We start from the raw sequence: 16,300 nt of genomic DNA on the forward strand, positions 1-16,300 counted from the left end.
GGGAGTGTGTCTGACACATTGTTGTTCCGGTGATGTGCAACATACACATCCAGCAGCCAAAAACAGTCCGAAACCAACAACAACAATACTGAAAAGCAGGCTTTGTGAGTGCATCACCTAATGCTGGAATAAATACCACAGCCCAATCAGAAAAATCAGTCATGTTTCAATCATTTGATTGGAATTATCTCATCAATGTATCATTCTGGAGAAATACATCGAGGTTTGGAGTAAAACCTTAGCGAACCTATTATGCTTATGAAGTTAAACCATAGATGTGAGGAGTGAATGCTAACATTGATTAAAATGAAAATATACGACATGTGTTTGTTTTGTCTGCATGAACAGATTTTGCATCAAGGCGTTGAATGATTTGAGAGACATCGATTTTAATAAAAGTTGTAGTTCTTACATGATTTTGGTTCTATTTGCCTCATGCCTGCAAAGAGTACTCAAAAGGTCTTGACCCCAAAAAATCTGAGCAATACACTCAAAGGTATTTTCTTTTCCTTTTCGGAGATAGTTGGGAGATCTGCAGGCAGGTCATGGCATATTTGTGGGGTTGGCAAATGGTCCGATGAAAGTGCCACTTACAATACATACAATACATGCAGATTTATATAGCGTTTTCACAACAGCGACAGCTGTAACAAAGCGCTTCACAAAACAGTTAACATAAAGTAAAATAATAAACATAGTGAATAGAGGCAATGACACCTCTCGCTCAGTAGTGTTATGGCCTTTTTACCCTCAAGGTCAACCATCAATACACAGTGTGCATGCTGGCGTTAAATATTAATGTGATGTTGTACCAAATAGAATCTCATGAATGGGTTGATGTGTACAGAGACAAGAAGCTACAACTCCTGGGGAATGCATAAACAGTACAAGACTTGACATTTCGCCAGCTTTCAAGCACATTTGTGTGATGCACACACGTGCGTACGCATGCGCGCGCACAGATGCAGACACATACACACACACACACACACACACACACACACACACACACACACACACACACACACACACACACACACACACACACACACACACACAGCGAGCAGTTTTCCAAATTCAGAGGCTAAGTGTTCAAGCTTAATGCTAACATACAATGTGAAACGTCATTGGTGGGTTAATAGAAATTAGCCCGGCTATCGCCGTCATTTAAACCATTGACCAACTGCTATTTCAGCATAAACACTACAGTAATACATCGAAGCAGGGGTAATTCTCGGATCAGAGGTTTAATGGTGCTCTAGACAGGTCTATTCGTGCTACAAAACCTGGAGGAGAGGGGACTGTTTGTGGCAGTGGTGTAGCACTTCACTCAAAAAACAACAAAATTTGCTTCGGAATTCTGCAGGGAAGTTTGTGAATAAAACAAATCTGATCAAGGTTATTTCAATGATGACAGCGCAAAAGAAAAGCATTTGTAAAATGCAAACATGTGGTAAACCTAATATCTGCGGGAGGACGTCTTTTGATATACAACAGCTCCTCAACAGACACGTTGACAATATGTATGATTCAGAAGTGCCTACAAAATTGTGTACCACTTTTCTTGAAAGGCAGTCTCTCCCTGTTCTTCATCTCCTCATACAACGCAACTAAGCAAATTTAGTCGTAACACATGATGTAATTAATAGTAATGAAAATGTCCTGTCTAGAAAGACGTCCACTGATATATGTTATGTGTCTTTGAGGTTTTGAATGTGAGGACAGACATAAAAGTGATAAAATAATTAACTGAACACGAATGCAGTACAAGGTCCCTTCGCTGCTCAGTCTCACTCTCCCTGAACCATCAACCAAAAGGCAGGTAACCAAGCTATGTGTTTCATTTCCAGTAAGACATTGAAACTGATACATTGATCCGACTTCCGTCATTCATGCCTGTATTGACTGCGGTTTGCAAGTTTGTGTGCACTCCAGACCGATACCAAAATATCAATATTTTGATGCAGAGTGTTTAAATTTAACCCTATTCGGGACAGCGGTTACTACAATAGACATCTTACCATGTTATCAGGTTAGAGGGTGAATGAAAGGGTTAAGTATCAATCCTCAAGATAAAGTATTGCTATTTCCAATTATTTTCTTCTATTTTCTTTATCTCTGTTTTTAGTATATTTTTCTGCATACGAACTATGATTTCCTTCTGCATTCACATAAGCACCGGCGTCTGCTCCCGCCCTAAAAATGGGCTGGATCCTCCTATGCACAGAGGCATAAAGTAGCTGTACATTAGTGAGACATCATTGACATGGAATAAAAGTTGGCTAAATCAAATATGAGCAGAAAATGACACTGATAGATAGATTAGAAGTATTTCGGGGCACATTCACTCTTTCTGCAAAAAAAGCCTACAAATGAGCTATCAAACTGTGCGACAGTTGTTACTGTGGCCTCTTCCTTCTCAGCTTGAACATTACTCCTATCGGCACTGAGTGGCGAACATTTGTAAGTGTTGCATTCTGTCATGGTTTGTCAGGGATCGTTCATGGTCGAAAATGTTTATCAAACGTATTGCGAATGGTTGCACCCTTGAGCGAACCCTGATGTGAACGTGCATTTTGCTACCTTCTCCAACAGTTGCAAATGTTTGCCCTTGATTGGGATAGGGGCTTTAGTGCTGGTTGGAAGTATCTGTCACTTAGCTACCTTTGGTGCTGCTTATTTGGGATGAGCCGAAGATTTTCTTGCTCTGCCCCGCCATATTGTGGGCCGGCCATTCAGTTTGTATTGTGAAGGAGCGAGCCGTGGTGAAATTTGCCCTTTTCCCCTCCCTTACCCGTCTGTCGACTCTGTCGAGCTGTGGTGAGTGAGATCTTGTTCTGTGAAACAGCATAGAATGTTTACTAGTAGAAGTTGATGTCTGGAGTCAACAGCAAGCCAAGCCATTGCTCCGTGGAATTCGATACACTGGATCTAAATTTTGAAGGCTCTTTCAGTGAATACTCATCTTATGTTACTTGACTTACTACATAAAAAAAAAAAACAACACAGTAGAAGCGAACTTGAAATAATTTTTTTGGGGAACATTCGGATTTTTAAAACCTTTGCTGTAGCTTAAATACAGTATGTGCGAATGTTTTTGAAGTCCTCAGAATGCCTACATGCCCTGGTGGAGTTCACCACCAGTCATCTCATGCTTCCTCTAATGCGGCTTCAACAGAGCCCGAGGAACCTACAGTCTCCAGGGAGGAAGTCATTTGTGATTAAAGCAGCTCTTGAAATCCCTAAATGTGCTTCTTGCCACCTATTTTTGTAGGATTATATCTGAAAAGAGCATTTAGGTGAACTTAAGTCCTTTGACACATTAGAACACATTATGTCATATCACATATCGTCATACAAAATGAAATGCATTTTGTATGACCCCAGGAATTTGTTTCATATTGTAGCATTTTCTCTTCAAAATCAACCAATATATTTAAAATTAAATGTGTTTGCCGCTTTAACCACATACAGGATAGATTATATCATTGTAAGCAATCAACATACAAATCGTTGTTCCTGCCGTGGTAACCAGATGGCCTAGTTTACAGTAGCGGTCTCTAAGTTTGTATGGACCAGGTAGGGCAGAGGTCATCTTGAGTTAGCACTGGCAGTGGTGCTAACATTGCTGTTCTGAGTTGCGTGCGTGTGGTTGTAAAAACAATGTCGCTCGTGATCTAAAGCAATGCTCATTTCAAGACCAAATGTTGTTCAGTCTGCGAGTGGCCGGCAACCAATTCACGGTGTACCCCACCCACTACCCAAAGTCACCCCGGATCGGCTTCAGCGCGCCTGTGATCCTCGTGAAGGTAAAGCAGTTCAGATAATAGATGGATAGATGTTGTCCAGTGTTTGTTTCCATTCATTGGCGTCTCTAGATTGTGACTCTTTGTCATTTCCTCGAGAACGTTTGGTATTTGGTATATTATCATTCATGAGTGAAATATGAATGATAAACAGAAATAGTATTGCCTTAGTATATCTTCCCAATATAGGTCTAAATATTTTCACCTTTGTCGGCTTGACATAACACCTCATATGAGCTTTATAGGGAGCCTGGGAGCAAATTAATTGTTTCAAAATGCAGAGGAATATATGGGTATGGGGGTCGGCGGGTGCCCTGACATCACAGCTGCATTTGGTTTGATTCTGGGCGTGAAATGGAATTGAACATTATTATTCTTACTGGATGTGAACGCGGCATCATTCCTGTAACTTCATGTCATATTTTTGTCTCTGTGACTTCATCCTCTTGCAGTTGTTTGAGGACAAACTAGACTGTGAGTGCGCTGCCAACAAGAGTGGTCACAGCACACAGCGAATGACAAAGTGCGGAGCAGAAACATTTTCGGTCAGTGTGCAGCACTGCCACATTGCTCTGTCTTATTGCTTGATCGAGGGGGTTGCCGCATATAAATGAAGCTCGCTGATGTAAACGGCAGGCTGACCGTGTCATGGATGAACTAATGCGGCGGTGGTGGAATGCGTAACCTCATTTGACGGGTTGTCGCTTGATTCACATGCTTCTTTACGAGAGTGGTCCTGACAGTACTCCAGGGTCGGCTGGAACTGGAAATCTTTATTTTTAGTCAAGTATTTGGATTGTGACATCACACTGGTGAAAGAAAGTAGGGCAGAGACTGCGGTGTTGGTTTGATCAGAGCGGATGTGGCCGGTCGAGTCTCCGGTGTAACCTTCACGTTGCGCTCAGCAGCTGGTGTCTGGACTTGGAGCTGTCCGTGGTCCTGAAGGTCGGAGGAGCGGGTTTGTTTGTCAGGAGAGATGCAGACAGCCAGGCTTCCGGAGTGATTGAATCGAACACTCCGTGTTTTTCTCGGCAGCACAATGGGTAAGCTGGCGAATGACGATTTTAATATTTGATGCTCTGAATTCAGTTTACTGCATACATGCACAGTTGCATTCGGTTATTGGTAGAGGCAGGTTCACGTGTTAATGTCTTATTGTAACCTTTCAAACTTGTCAACCTTTGCATGTAAAATAGAAAAATAAAATAAAAATAAAAAAACAGATACTGATGGCGTGTGTGAGCAAACCACTTATTCGCATGTACAATATTGTTGTAAATGTATTCCCAGCTCATTCCCGTGTGTCTGAGCTTCAAACAGGGGACATAAATATTCATGAAGTCTATTATTATTGCTGGCGCACAGACTAAAATTAGAAGCTCATTAAAATGTTATTCACCACGTGCAGTCACCGTTGGATCATGTGATTGTAGCTGCTTGCCTTGTTTTCATCAACTGCACATGCAGTGCATCACACTACAGCGTTATGGAGACCCTTTTGCTTTTGAAAATACCCCAAAGCCTCATTTTACGGGCAGAAAAAAGTAAACACAAACAAGAACTAAGTAGGCTTAAAGCAGAGTATTATTTATATTTAGATAGGTATGCCCTGGAACAAAGATGTCTGGGGAGTCTGTATACAACGATAGTCTTTTAAATTCATTATTCATTGGCTGAACAACCAGCACAAAGTGACTGCAGCTCCCCAGTTGTGGCAATAATTTTCTCCGGAGTGTATTAGCTCCTATCCTTATTGATGATTGCAGCTCATCTGGGCGCGGTCCAGCCCGGGATGTTCTGAGAAGGGCTCCACTCCCTGAACAATGAGTCTTTTAATGAGAAGTTCAGCTCACCTCAGTGCAGGTAAAGGAGAGATACGGCAATGCAATATGATACCTCTGACAGCTCATTTAATGCCTCATCAATATTGCATCAGATGGCATCTCCGCTCTTTACCTCCCTTAATTATTTTGGGGACTTTTACAAAGATGTCTCTCATCAAATGTGTCTGTCACGACAGTACGTGATACCTGTAAAATACTCGATCTTCCTCGCTTTTGAATTAGATTCACACAGCACTGATGATAATAATGTTTTGGCCTTTTAAGGAAATCTTGCTTGATAGTTATAATTTCATGCATGTCAAAAGACACGCTTTGATCCGGGCTATTGGCATAGTCCCGGGTTACAGTATTTGCAAGTCATTGACAAGTATCAGAATCTGAATAATACACAGAAGAAATGTGTCTCTGTGTATGTCTTAGCCACTCCACAATTATAGCAAAGAAACCACTGAAACAAAATACGCATTTAAGGCATAAGCACACAAAGTGCGTAGTCATGAAGCAATTGACCATTAGTGACGTAGTATTGAACAGTGAGCGTTATGTAAATAATGCAGTTATTAATTTCCTCAGTATGTTAGTAAATCAATCTGAAATGATTTTTTTTATACAATCATACCTATATTATGTCTCATGAAGAAAACATTCAGTTTTGATAAAGTCTTGCCAAAGGAAAACAAATGAAAAAGACAATGAAGACAGACATAACCTCCCTTCTCGAGATAAATGAATGTGATTGATTTGATTTGACACGGAGACTGACTCTCAATGTGAGCACCCAGTGAATACCTGCAGCAATAGTGCTGATTCACTCTCGGTTCATGTGAAGTCGTGTTTGCAGTGCCGTTAATTGGCCACAAGGAGCCGCTCACTGCTCTTCGCTCCTGCTCGGCGCTGAAAATGTTTGCCACCCACATGAGAAATGTCAATATTAAAGACAGCAAAAGAAGGAGCTTGGAAATGATCTTTTTTATTTATTCATTTCTTTATTTGTTTTTATGTGACTGATATCACTTTGAAATATTGCTGGTTTTTAAAAACATCTGTCATTTAGAACACCATTAGCTCTTTGTGCAGTGACATGCTTTACCAAGCGCAGCCAAAACAACGGTGGAGAATGTGTAAGTAATATTTTGACACCAGATGTGTGGTGTTGTTCTGTGTCTCGGTATATCGGATCGAGCTTATTTGTAGGGTATACACTCTATATTGTCGTGGTTGGTTGTGTGGTTAGTGCGATAGATCTTTCTATTTTTAGCTGCAGGTTCAATGACTATGAAATGTGCAAACACAAGGAGAAATGGCCCTGCCTGAGGGCTGCAGCCCCCAACCCCCTTCCTGCACTCAGCCGTGAAGACTTAATATGAAAGCGGGTTGGAGGCGAGTGTGTGTGTGTGCGCGTGTGTGCGTGTGTGTGTGCCCGTATGTGTCTGTACTGTATACAGTCAGGTCCATTAGTGTCGGGGCAGTGAATCCATTACCATATGTTTGCTTCTGTGCACCACCACAATGGATATGAACAAAAAGTGTAAGCGAGTGGTATTTTACCTTTAATTCACCGAGTTACTCCCCCCCCCCCCCCCAACCCCACTCCAAAAATAAATTGAATAAACAATCGAGAAAGTAATTAGCAATTTCCATTCACACATTGACCGGATTGTAGGCACCCCTCTGTTGATGGAGGAACGCAGGGTGTCAAGTCAAGTATATTTGAATAGCCCTTAATCTCAGAAAAGTCTCAAAGGTTGTCACAAACCCGCAGTTGACTAATATTAACGATGCTCTTTGATCTGGTCACAGAAATAACTTGAATCTGAAAAAAGTAATGATCAATACAAATGTAATTTAAATTCACAGATGAAAATCAGACATTGCTTTTGAATTGCGATTCAACAGAATTATTTAAAATAAACTCGTGAAACGAACCTGGACAAAAATGAGGACACACTTAATATTTTATTGCACAACATTTTGAGGCATTCACTGCAGTCAAACGTTTTTTGTCATTTTCAGTGAGACCTCTGCACCGCTCAGCAGATATTTTGGCCCACTCTTCACTAGCAAATTGCTCTAGTTGTCCCAGGTTTTTCAGGGCGCGTTCTCCATACAGTATGTTTCAGCTCCATCAGCAGATGTTCTGTAGGATTTAGGTCAGGGCTCCTAGAAGACCACTTTAGAATTGTCCAGTATTTTGTTCTTAGCTATTCCTGGGTGTGGTGAGCTGTGTGTTTTCTGCCGTTATCTTGTTGCAAAAGAGCCACGACCTGTGACCGAGACCAAACTTTCTGACATTGGGCAGCATATTTCTCTCTCAAATACGTTGATCGTCTTGAGATCTCATTGTACCCTGCACACATTCAAGACAACCCTGTGCCGGATGAAGCAAGAAAATAAGAGAGCCCCCTCCATGTTTCACTGTTGAGAGAGTGGTCTTTTATTGGTATTCTTCATTTTTGCATCTATAAGCATAGAGCTGATTTGCCTTGCCAAAAAGTTCAGACTTTGTCTCATGTTCCGTCGGACATTCTCCCAGAAGCTTTGTGGCTTGTCAACATGCAGTTTGGCAAAGTCTGGTCTTGCTTTTCACCGCCCTTTGCTTCACACATTGACAGATGGTGCAGTCTGACACAGATGTACCTTGACCTTGGAGTTCACCTTTAATTTATTTGGAGGTTGTTCGTTTTTTTTTTAAACCATTCTTAGCAGTGGTGTAGTGGGGATTTTTTAAGTGGGTTTACGCGATTCTGGGATGTTCTATATATACATACAGAACATCAATCATAGGCTACAACACCAGTTGAACTAACGTTAAATTTAATGTTTTACTACTCTAAAATAATCACAGGCCAACGTTATTAACTCATTCACTCCCAAAGACGTATTTAAACGTCTTTTCAGATTTGGTCCAGAATTGGCTGGTACTGAATGAGTTAAGCATTACTCGTATTAGAACAATGATCAACAAACATTTCAATAAAAATTTAATGTGGCATCAGGAGAAGTGGGTGGGCGGCATACCCCCGCGTACCACGCCCACTACACCCCTGATTCTTAGTTCCGGTCTCTTAAATTTGTCAGTAATTTTCTACTGTGGCCATGTCCAAGAAGGTTGGCTACATTCCCATGGATCTTAAACTTCTGAATAATATATGGGACTGCAGTCACAGGAATATTAATCGGTTTGTCGATGGACTTGTTGCCTTTCGCATTAACATGCTGGTCTATAATGTTCTTTTTAATCTCTTGAGACAACTCTTATCAGTTGTTGTCTTTGTTCTGTTATGTTTCGATCTGGTTACGTTTGGTTTTGATTCCTCATGTGCCCTTTTTTCGCCACCTGTTCAGTGTTCCTTGTGTGTAACCAATTAGCCCCCTCAGCCCTTTGTGTGTTGTCCAGGTGTTTCTCGTTGTCTCATCACTTAGCTTGTATTTAGTTCCCTGAGTTTCTGTCATTCTTAGTTGGGTCATGTGAGCTGTGACTATGTGAGCATACATGTGCTCCTGCCATGTTTTGTTTCCTGTTAGTTTGGTTTGATACTTGTGATTTCCAGGCATTTTTTTTGAGTACTTCGACTTAGAGTTTTTTCCATTGTACTCCTGTGTGTATTTTTTGTTAAATACATTTTGGTCAATCCACTCTGCTCCTCCCTGCCTCCCTGCTTTTTGGGGTCCTACAACTACCATCATGCAAAATGTGACATGTTCAGTGTATTGCGTGTTACACAACATGTCACAAGTGCAATGACTGCACGTCACCCTTTAAATAGACCGACTGACTGATTACATGTTTGAACACATTTGTGATGCTATTCAGAGGACATAAATTGGTTAAACCTGGCCCTATGATCAACTGATTTGTTAATTTATATTAAATGTTCATATATTAGCTTTTTTAGAGCCACCGTCATTTTTGTCTATTTATTTAAATGTTTCTAATTTTTCCCCACGGATGTTTTTTTTTTTTCAATCAGAAAGACCAGTGTCACTGAAAAGAGCTTGAATAAAGGAACAAAATAGTGTTTAAATGTTGTCAATATGTTAAGAATTAAAGAAGTCATGATGCCTTGCCTCCAATTCAAAACAACGGAATGGCCTGAGACCGAGTGTGCGGGTGTGTAGGCACAAGTCGGAGCAAAGGGAAGCATTTTGAGTCATGATGAGCACAGGGATCGACTACGATTGCCATAAAAAAGATTTAAAAGGATCACCACAATATTTTGGATTTTATGGACCAGAAGCATTTTTGTCAGTTAACTGTAGTGAGCGCCAATGGTGAGGAAGACATCATGTTCATAACATTAAAAATATTAGAGCCGTTGTCATATTTGCAGCCGTTGCGGTTGAAGTTGACATCAGTAGAGATGTTGACATAAACTTTGAAGACTGATCGGAGTTTTATGGCATCGAGTGACGTGACGCTTGTTTAAATTAAGCGTCCCAGTCACGTGGTTCCTGTGCAGTGGGAAGTTTTTGATTTGGCTGGCTCGTACATCTGCTTTCAAGTAAATAGGACTATGTCCAAACACTGTTAACAAAACGTGACCAACTTTATTACTGTGTAGAGACTGATTTGCCGCATGTCTTTTGAGATTGGTCATTGCCTCATGTCTCAAGCGACTGAGTTTGGAAAGTAGTTAAATGTGACTGTACATTGTTGCTAGCCTCTTTTTTTTTATTTATTTTTTTTTTATTAATGTCATCCTCCTAACCCTGCTACATGAGTAGGACGCGGGATTGAACTCTTTTATCATCTAAACTGCAACAACTGGAATTCCCACATTCTTAAAGTCTGTAACCATGATAGAAAATAGAGTCTCGCAAACTGTTTCCATGTCTAGAAAATTTTGTTGTACCAGACGTCGGGTGCATAATTCAAGCAAAAGTACATGTGGCCTAGGACGAAGGTGAATAGCATGATTCCGACATCACTGCACGTTTGTGCGGAAGTTGATCTTGAACGTATTCATCTGTTTGTTATCTTACCTTTTTTTGTAATCTTCTATCCTGTTGTGTGATGGAAATACAACATGGTAGTTTGAGATTTCGCCTAAATGCGAGTGATGTGTCAGTGCTACAGAATTTGCTGAACCACAATTTTAGCTCTTCAATCACTGCAGCCCAACAGATTAAAGTAATCGTTTTTAGACACACTGGCTCATTTGAGTTAATGGTCTCACTTATAGTCTCCAATTTTTCGACATGCTTTGCAAAAAGTTGACTGTGGTTCATCAGTGAGGAACACTGGCCCCAGTGGCTGGTGGGTGTTCGCCGATGACTAATGTTTGACTGAAGAGCTCTCGCCATGACCTCGGTTAAAGACGCAGTCATGGCCTCGCTGACTCCTCTCCACCGGGAAGCATAAAGCACAATTTGTAGCGTCCCATCTTCCATTGTGTGTCAGTACAGTTACAGCCTATCTGTAACATTGATAGCTAGTCATAAATGCCTCATGTGTCAATAACACATAGCCTAGTACATGATGCCTGCAAGTGCACAGGTTTCTGCATTGAAAATATAAGTGTCTTAGTTTATCATTGCTCGACTGGTTAGCGCGTCGGGATCACGGTGCAGAGGTACCGGGTTTGATTCCGGCTCTGGCCTTCCTGTTTGGAGTTTGCATGTTCTCCCCGTGCCTGTGTGGGTTTTCACCGGGTACTCCAGTTTCCTCCTACATTCCAAAAACATGTGTAGCAGGTTAATGGAACACTCTAAATTGTCCCTTGGTGCAATCATGAGTGTGAATGATTGTTTGTGTGTCTGTGCCCTGCGATTGGCACCCAGTTCAGAGTGTAATCTTTCCACTGCCCGAAGACAGCTGGGATAGGCTCCAGCATGCCCCGCTGCCCTTGTAAGGATGTATGGATCATTGTTGATAGCTTCATTAAACACATAGCCATATCCAGATCTTCTTTTCAATGAATCAGAAATCAAAACAACTTGCGAATGAAACATGTACCAGAGTGAATTGTTGATATGCAAGCACACAGTATTTGGGACATTACAGGAAATCCTTTGGGAAGACCACTGCACATTACATACTGTACAGATGCTAACTGTATCACTAATGTCAATGTAGCTTCAATACATGCTCTGAAAGCGGGAGGGACAGCATTCAAGTCCTGCTTGCGCTAATAACAGTAATGCACTGACTCAGCACCGAGACTTTTAAGAGAGGCAGCTTGGTTGCCAGTGCGTGTGCGGGTGAGGGGTGAGGGTGAGTGTGAGTTGTGTAGCTATCGCTGTTGCTTAGTCCACCGGATGTGTGGCCGGTCAACCATTGGCCTTTCTCTCTGTGTTGACTGACAAACTTTAAAATAAGATATGATCACCTGAACCAGACTTTGACATTACACTACACCAGTGTTTTTCAATCTTTTTTGAGCCAAGGCACATTTCTTTCATTGAAAAAATCCGGCGGCACACCACTACCTCAAAATGTGAAAAAAAGATCATTTTACATGTTATATTGTTACTATAAGCGTTTTTTTTAACATTGAAAATGAACGCAATATTATTAACACATTGAATAGGAATCAAATCAACATCAATCCAATATGTGGTGCATTCGTTTTAATGGCAAATAAAATATAGTCAATTAGAACTTTAACTTGCTCAGGGTCGGATTTTTTTTCTGTGTGACAGCCGGTTCTTTTTCTCCCGGTCGTTTGCGCTCTCCCGCATTATTGTACCATTCGCTTTTCCCATCTTGAGTCTTTGTATAATTCCAACATCATCTAAATGACTTTTCAGCTGAATGTGACGCTTGAGGTAGTCCAGCTTCCATTTAGTCAGTATTTTTCCATCTGAAAATTTGCTTCGAGCTTAAGCTTTGCTGCATTGTTTTGCAGAGCAGACCTTTCTCCCTCGAAAAAGAAAACATCTCACCCAGTTTCATTGCCTGTTCTTCTATTTGCACACACTCCGACAGCGATTCCAACTTAAAAGAACCGCAGTTCATTCTTATTTTGGTTTGGGGAGTCGACGTATCACGTTCACTGCCCGGTCGTTTCGCCATGATAAAGGAGTAGCATTAAGATAAGATAAGATAAGATATGTTTTATTTGTCCCACACTGGGGAAATTTACAGTCTACAGCAGCAAGATTGTGGGTAGAAAGAAGAAAGAAGAAAAACAAAGTGCTTGCATTCACAAAATAAATGTTACAGTTTCAACGGACACTGTTCAATTAAGTGCAATATAAATATAGATATAGATAAGGTGGCTGTAACAGTCTCTGGCTGAAGGAGCTACCTAGTGCTGTCAGGGCGGGCTGGAGGGGGTGGGAGGGACTGTCCATCATATATTTTAGCTTAGCTAGCATCCTCCTGTTGCCCACCTCCTCCAGAGTGTCTAGGGAGCAGCCCAGGACAGAACTGGCCCTCCTGACCAGTCGCTCCAGTCTCTTTTCCGAGATGCTGCCTGACCAGCAGACAATGCCATAATGGATGGCCGAAGCCACCATCGAGTTATAGAAAGTCTTAAGGAGTGACCCTTGAACCCCAAAAGACCTCAGTTTCCTGCGTAGGAAGAGTCGGCTCTGTCCTTTCCTAATCAGGGCGTCCGTGTTAGTCGACCAGTCCAGTTTATTGTTTAGAAGAACACCTAGGTACTTGTAGGAGGTCACCCTCTCTATGTCCATACCCTGGATGTTCATCAGTGCAGGTGAGGACTGTTTCCTGCAGAAATCCACAACCAACTCCTTAGTTTTCCAAGGGTTGATCTGGAGGTGATTCTGCTGGCACAAGTCCACAAAGTCCTTCGTCGGTCCCTTGTACTCCCGACCGTCTCCCTCTGTAATGAGGCCTACAATCGCAGAGTCATCGGAGAACTTCTGAACGTGGCAGTTTGGAGTGGTGTGTCTGAAGTTCGAGGTGTAAAGGATGGACAGGAATGGAGCCAGAACAGTCCCCTGCCGCGCTCCAGTGCTGCAGAGAAGCCTGTCCGACTCACACTTCGGTACCCTCACGTACTGCGGCCGGTTTGTGAGGTAGTCTGTAATCCATGCTGTGAGGTACTGGTCCACTCCGGCGTTCTGCAGTTTGTCTCCCAGTAAGTTGGGCTGGATGGTGTTGAAGGCCTTAGCGTCACTTATCACTTTTATTATTATGGAGCAGAGAACATGCGCAAGTACTGTCAATGCCGTGATTGACTGCATAGCGTCACTGCATCGTATCGTGTGATTGGCTGGGCACCTGTCACTCACTGAATTATACAGCAAATTGATACAGAAAAATAAATGATACATCTAATTTATTTGCAGTGCGTTCACTGCGCTGGATAGGTTTTCATGTGCGCTGAGAGTGTGCGCAGTTGCGCAGCTTAGAGGGAACATTGGTGCCATTGCATTTCCAGTAAACGTAAATCTAAATGAAAGATACTTTTCATTTTATTGCTTTGCGTCGGAAACTTCGCTTGTCTCGAAGCATCAGGCAATTTCCTAGCTGCTGCTGCTGCTCTCCTACTGGTATGGAAGAGTACTACACGATTACTCTTCCAGGCGATCAACCACACAGGCATACATATTGTATAATTTCCCACGGCACACCTGACAATATCTCAGGGTTTGAAAAACACTGCAGTACACTAAAAGGTACTGGGACTGGGACTTAGCGTGTATGTGTGTGGGTGTGCGCGCATGCGCTCGCGCTCGAGCATAATGATCAGGGCTGCTGTCTGCTCTTCGATGTTTGAAGCTAATGTACTGAGCTTGGTGCTGCAGCCGCAAAGTAGAGCAGATCAAGGCACGGCATCATAGAGTAGTAAAAACCTCCATCTCTCGTATTTGGAGCGCTTAACTAAAGGAGTTTGTATCTTTAATTTTCCATTCATCATTGTAAAGTACATTAACCGTAATTGCATTACGTGCTACCCTTATATACTGTGCCTTCATTAAGTAATCTCTGCAACAATTTGTGTTCATGCGGGAGCGTTGCTGAGGCAGTACTGTATGTGAATCAGAAAACTAAAGGTAATGGCAACGTGATACAACTTCATAAACGTGGGTGGGATTGATCGCGCCTGGCCAACCCAAGCCGCTTAAAGATCAAGTTTGAGCTATGCTCAGAGATGTACGGACGACTCACAGACTCAAAAAGTGAAAAACAGTAATAAAATGAAAACTTTTTTAATTATGTGAAAGGCTGCTGCATGTGTAAAAAAAAAAAAATCATCATTCCCCTCATCAACACAGATTGCTAATTCTTGAAATGTGTTTTTGTGGGGTGGAAACCTCGTTTTGATTTTAAAAAGTAGTCACCTGTTGTGACGCAGTCGATTATATTTTGGAATCGAAAAGACTTTCATCCATCAACAGTGGTCTGCATTTGTTTTGTGAACAATTTACATCGCATATATTTACAGATCATTCCATTATTGCTCATCATTGAAAATTGAACATTTAGCAAATATAAAAAGTCTCCATACCCTTGTTCAAATACCACAGTTTTGTGACACAAAGAAATCAGACCAAGCTAAATTATTTCAACTTTTTCCACCATTAATGTACTCTACAACTTGTACAGCTCAACTAAAACTGTTTTTTACAAAGCTCAAGTGGAAAGAAATTGCTGAGATATTGTAGTTGCACAAGTGTGCACACCCTCTTATAACCTAAGTATATGGTGGTGTCAGGATTAACCAATAACATTCAAACTCACATGAAATTGTGAGTCGGCACCCAACTGTGACCATTTGAAAGTGCTTCTGATTAACCCCAAATAAATTGTAGCTGCTCAAGTGGCCTTTTCCTGACATTATATCGCGCAGCACAAGCCATGGTCCAAAGAGAGCATCCGCAGCATCACAAAGATCTCATTGTTTAAAGGTATCAGTCAGAAGAAGCGTACACGATAATTTCCAAGGCATTAGATGTGCCATGAAATACAATGATGTCATCAAGTCGAGAAAATATGGCACAACAGTGACATTTCCGCGAACTGGACATTCCTCTATAAGTAATGAAAAAAATGAGAACAAAACCGGTTTGTCAAAAATCTGACAGGGAGATTGAAGGAGCTTCAGAAATTTCTGGCAAGTACTAGCAGTTAAGTACATGTGACAATCTCCCGTCTTCTTTGTATGCTTGTGCTACAAGGTAGGGTGGCAAGACGGAAGGCTTATTCTTCCGAAGAAAAATATCTAAGCTCTGCTCCATTTTCCCAAAACACACTTGAAATCTCCCAAATGCACCTGAGAAAATGTGTTATGATCCGATTAAACCAAGGTGGTAGTTTTTGCTCATAATGACATATTTGGCGCAAACATAGAACACCATACCTACGGTGAAGGATTTTCTCGGCAGAATCATGCTTTGCGGCTGGTTTCTTCAGCTGGAACTAGAGCATTGGTCGAAATGAAGAAAATTGCAAATCACAGTTAGTATTAGCAAAAAAACGCTCCGGTTTTTGCGAGGAAACCCCCCCCACAGAAAAAGCCTACTAGAACATCTGAACTTCATTAGGGGTTAATCAGAGGCAGTTGTGAAGTCATAGCAGGTGTGTATGCTGACTCCCATTTAACATGAATTTGCATGTGACTGGTAAATTCCAAACACAATCGGCGACTGTAACAGGGTATGCAACTTGCGTAACCTCACTATCTCAGTTTTCTCTATCTTTATTTTTACTCTTGATTTTTTTTTTCAATTACCGGT

At 41.6% G+C, this 16,300-nt stretch overlaps 1 protein-coding gene across 4 annotated transcripts in view; it reads left to right on the top strand.

The window, feature by feature from the left end:
* rims2a (regulating synaptic membrane exocytosis 2a) overlaps positions 1 to 16,300 on the top strand; it is a 139,344-nt gene that overhangs the window by 30,330 nt on the left and 92,714 nt on the right. Inside the window, exon 1 of one of the 4 annotated variants that reach the window (XM_086112618.1) lies at positions 4,652 to 4,849. The exons of the other annotated variants lie outside the window; for them this stretch is intronic. The gene's annotated coding sequence lies outside the window, so the exon portion shown is untranslated. Of the gene's footprint in view, positions 1 to 4,651; positions 4,850 to 16,300 lie in introns of those variants that run through there. 4 annotated transcript variants of the gene reach the window in all.

The sequence above is a fragment of the Hippocampus guttulatus genome, chromosome 6 (assembly GCF_054856545.1).
Source record: "Hippocampus guttulatus isolate MCC_2025c chromosome 6, RoL_Hgut_1.0, whole genome shotgun sequence".
Lineage (NCBI taxonomy): Eukaryota > Metazoa > Chordata > Actinopteri > Syngnathiformes > Syngnathidae > Hippocampus > Hippocampus guttulatus.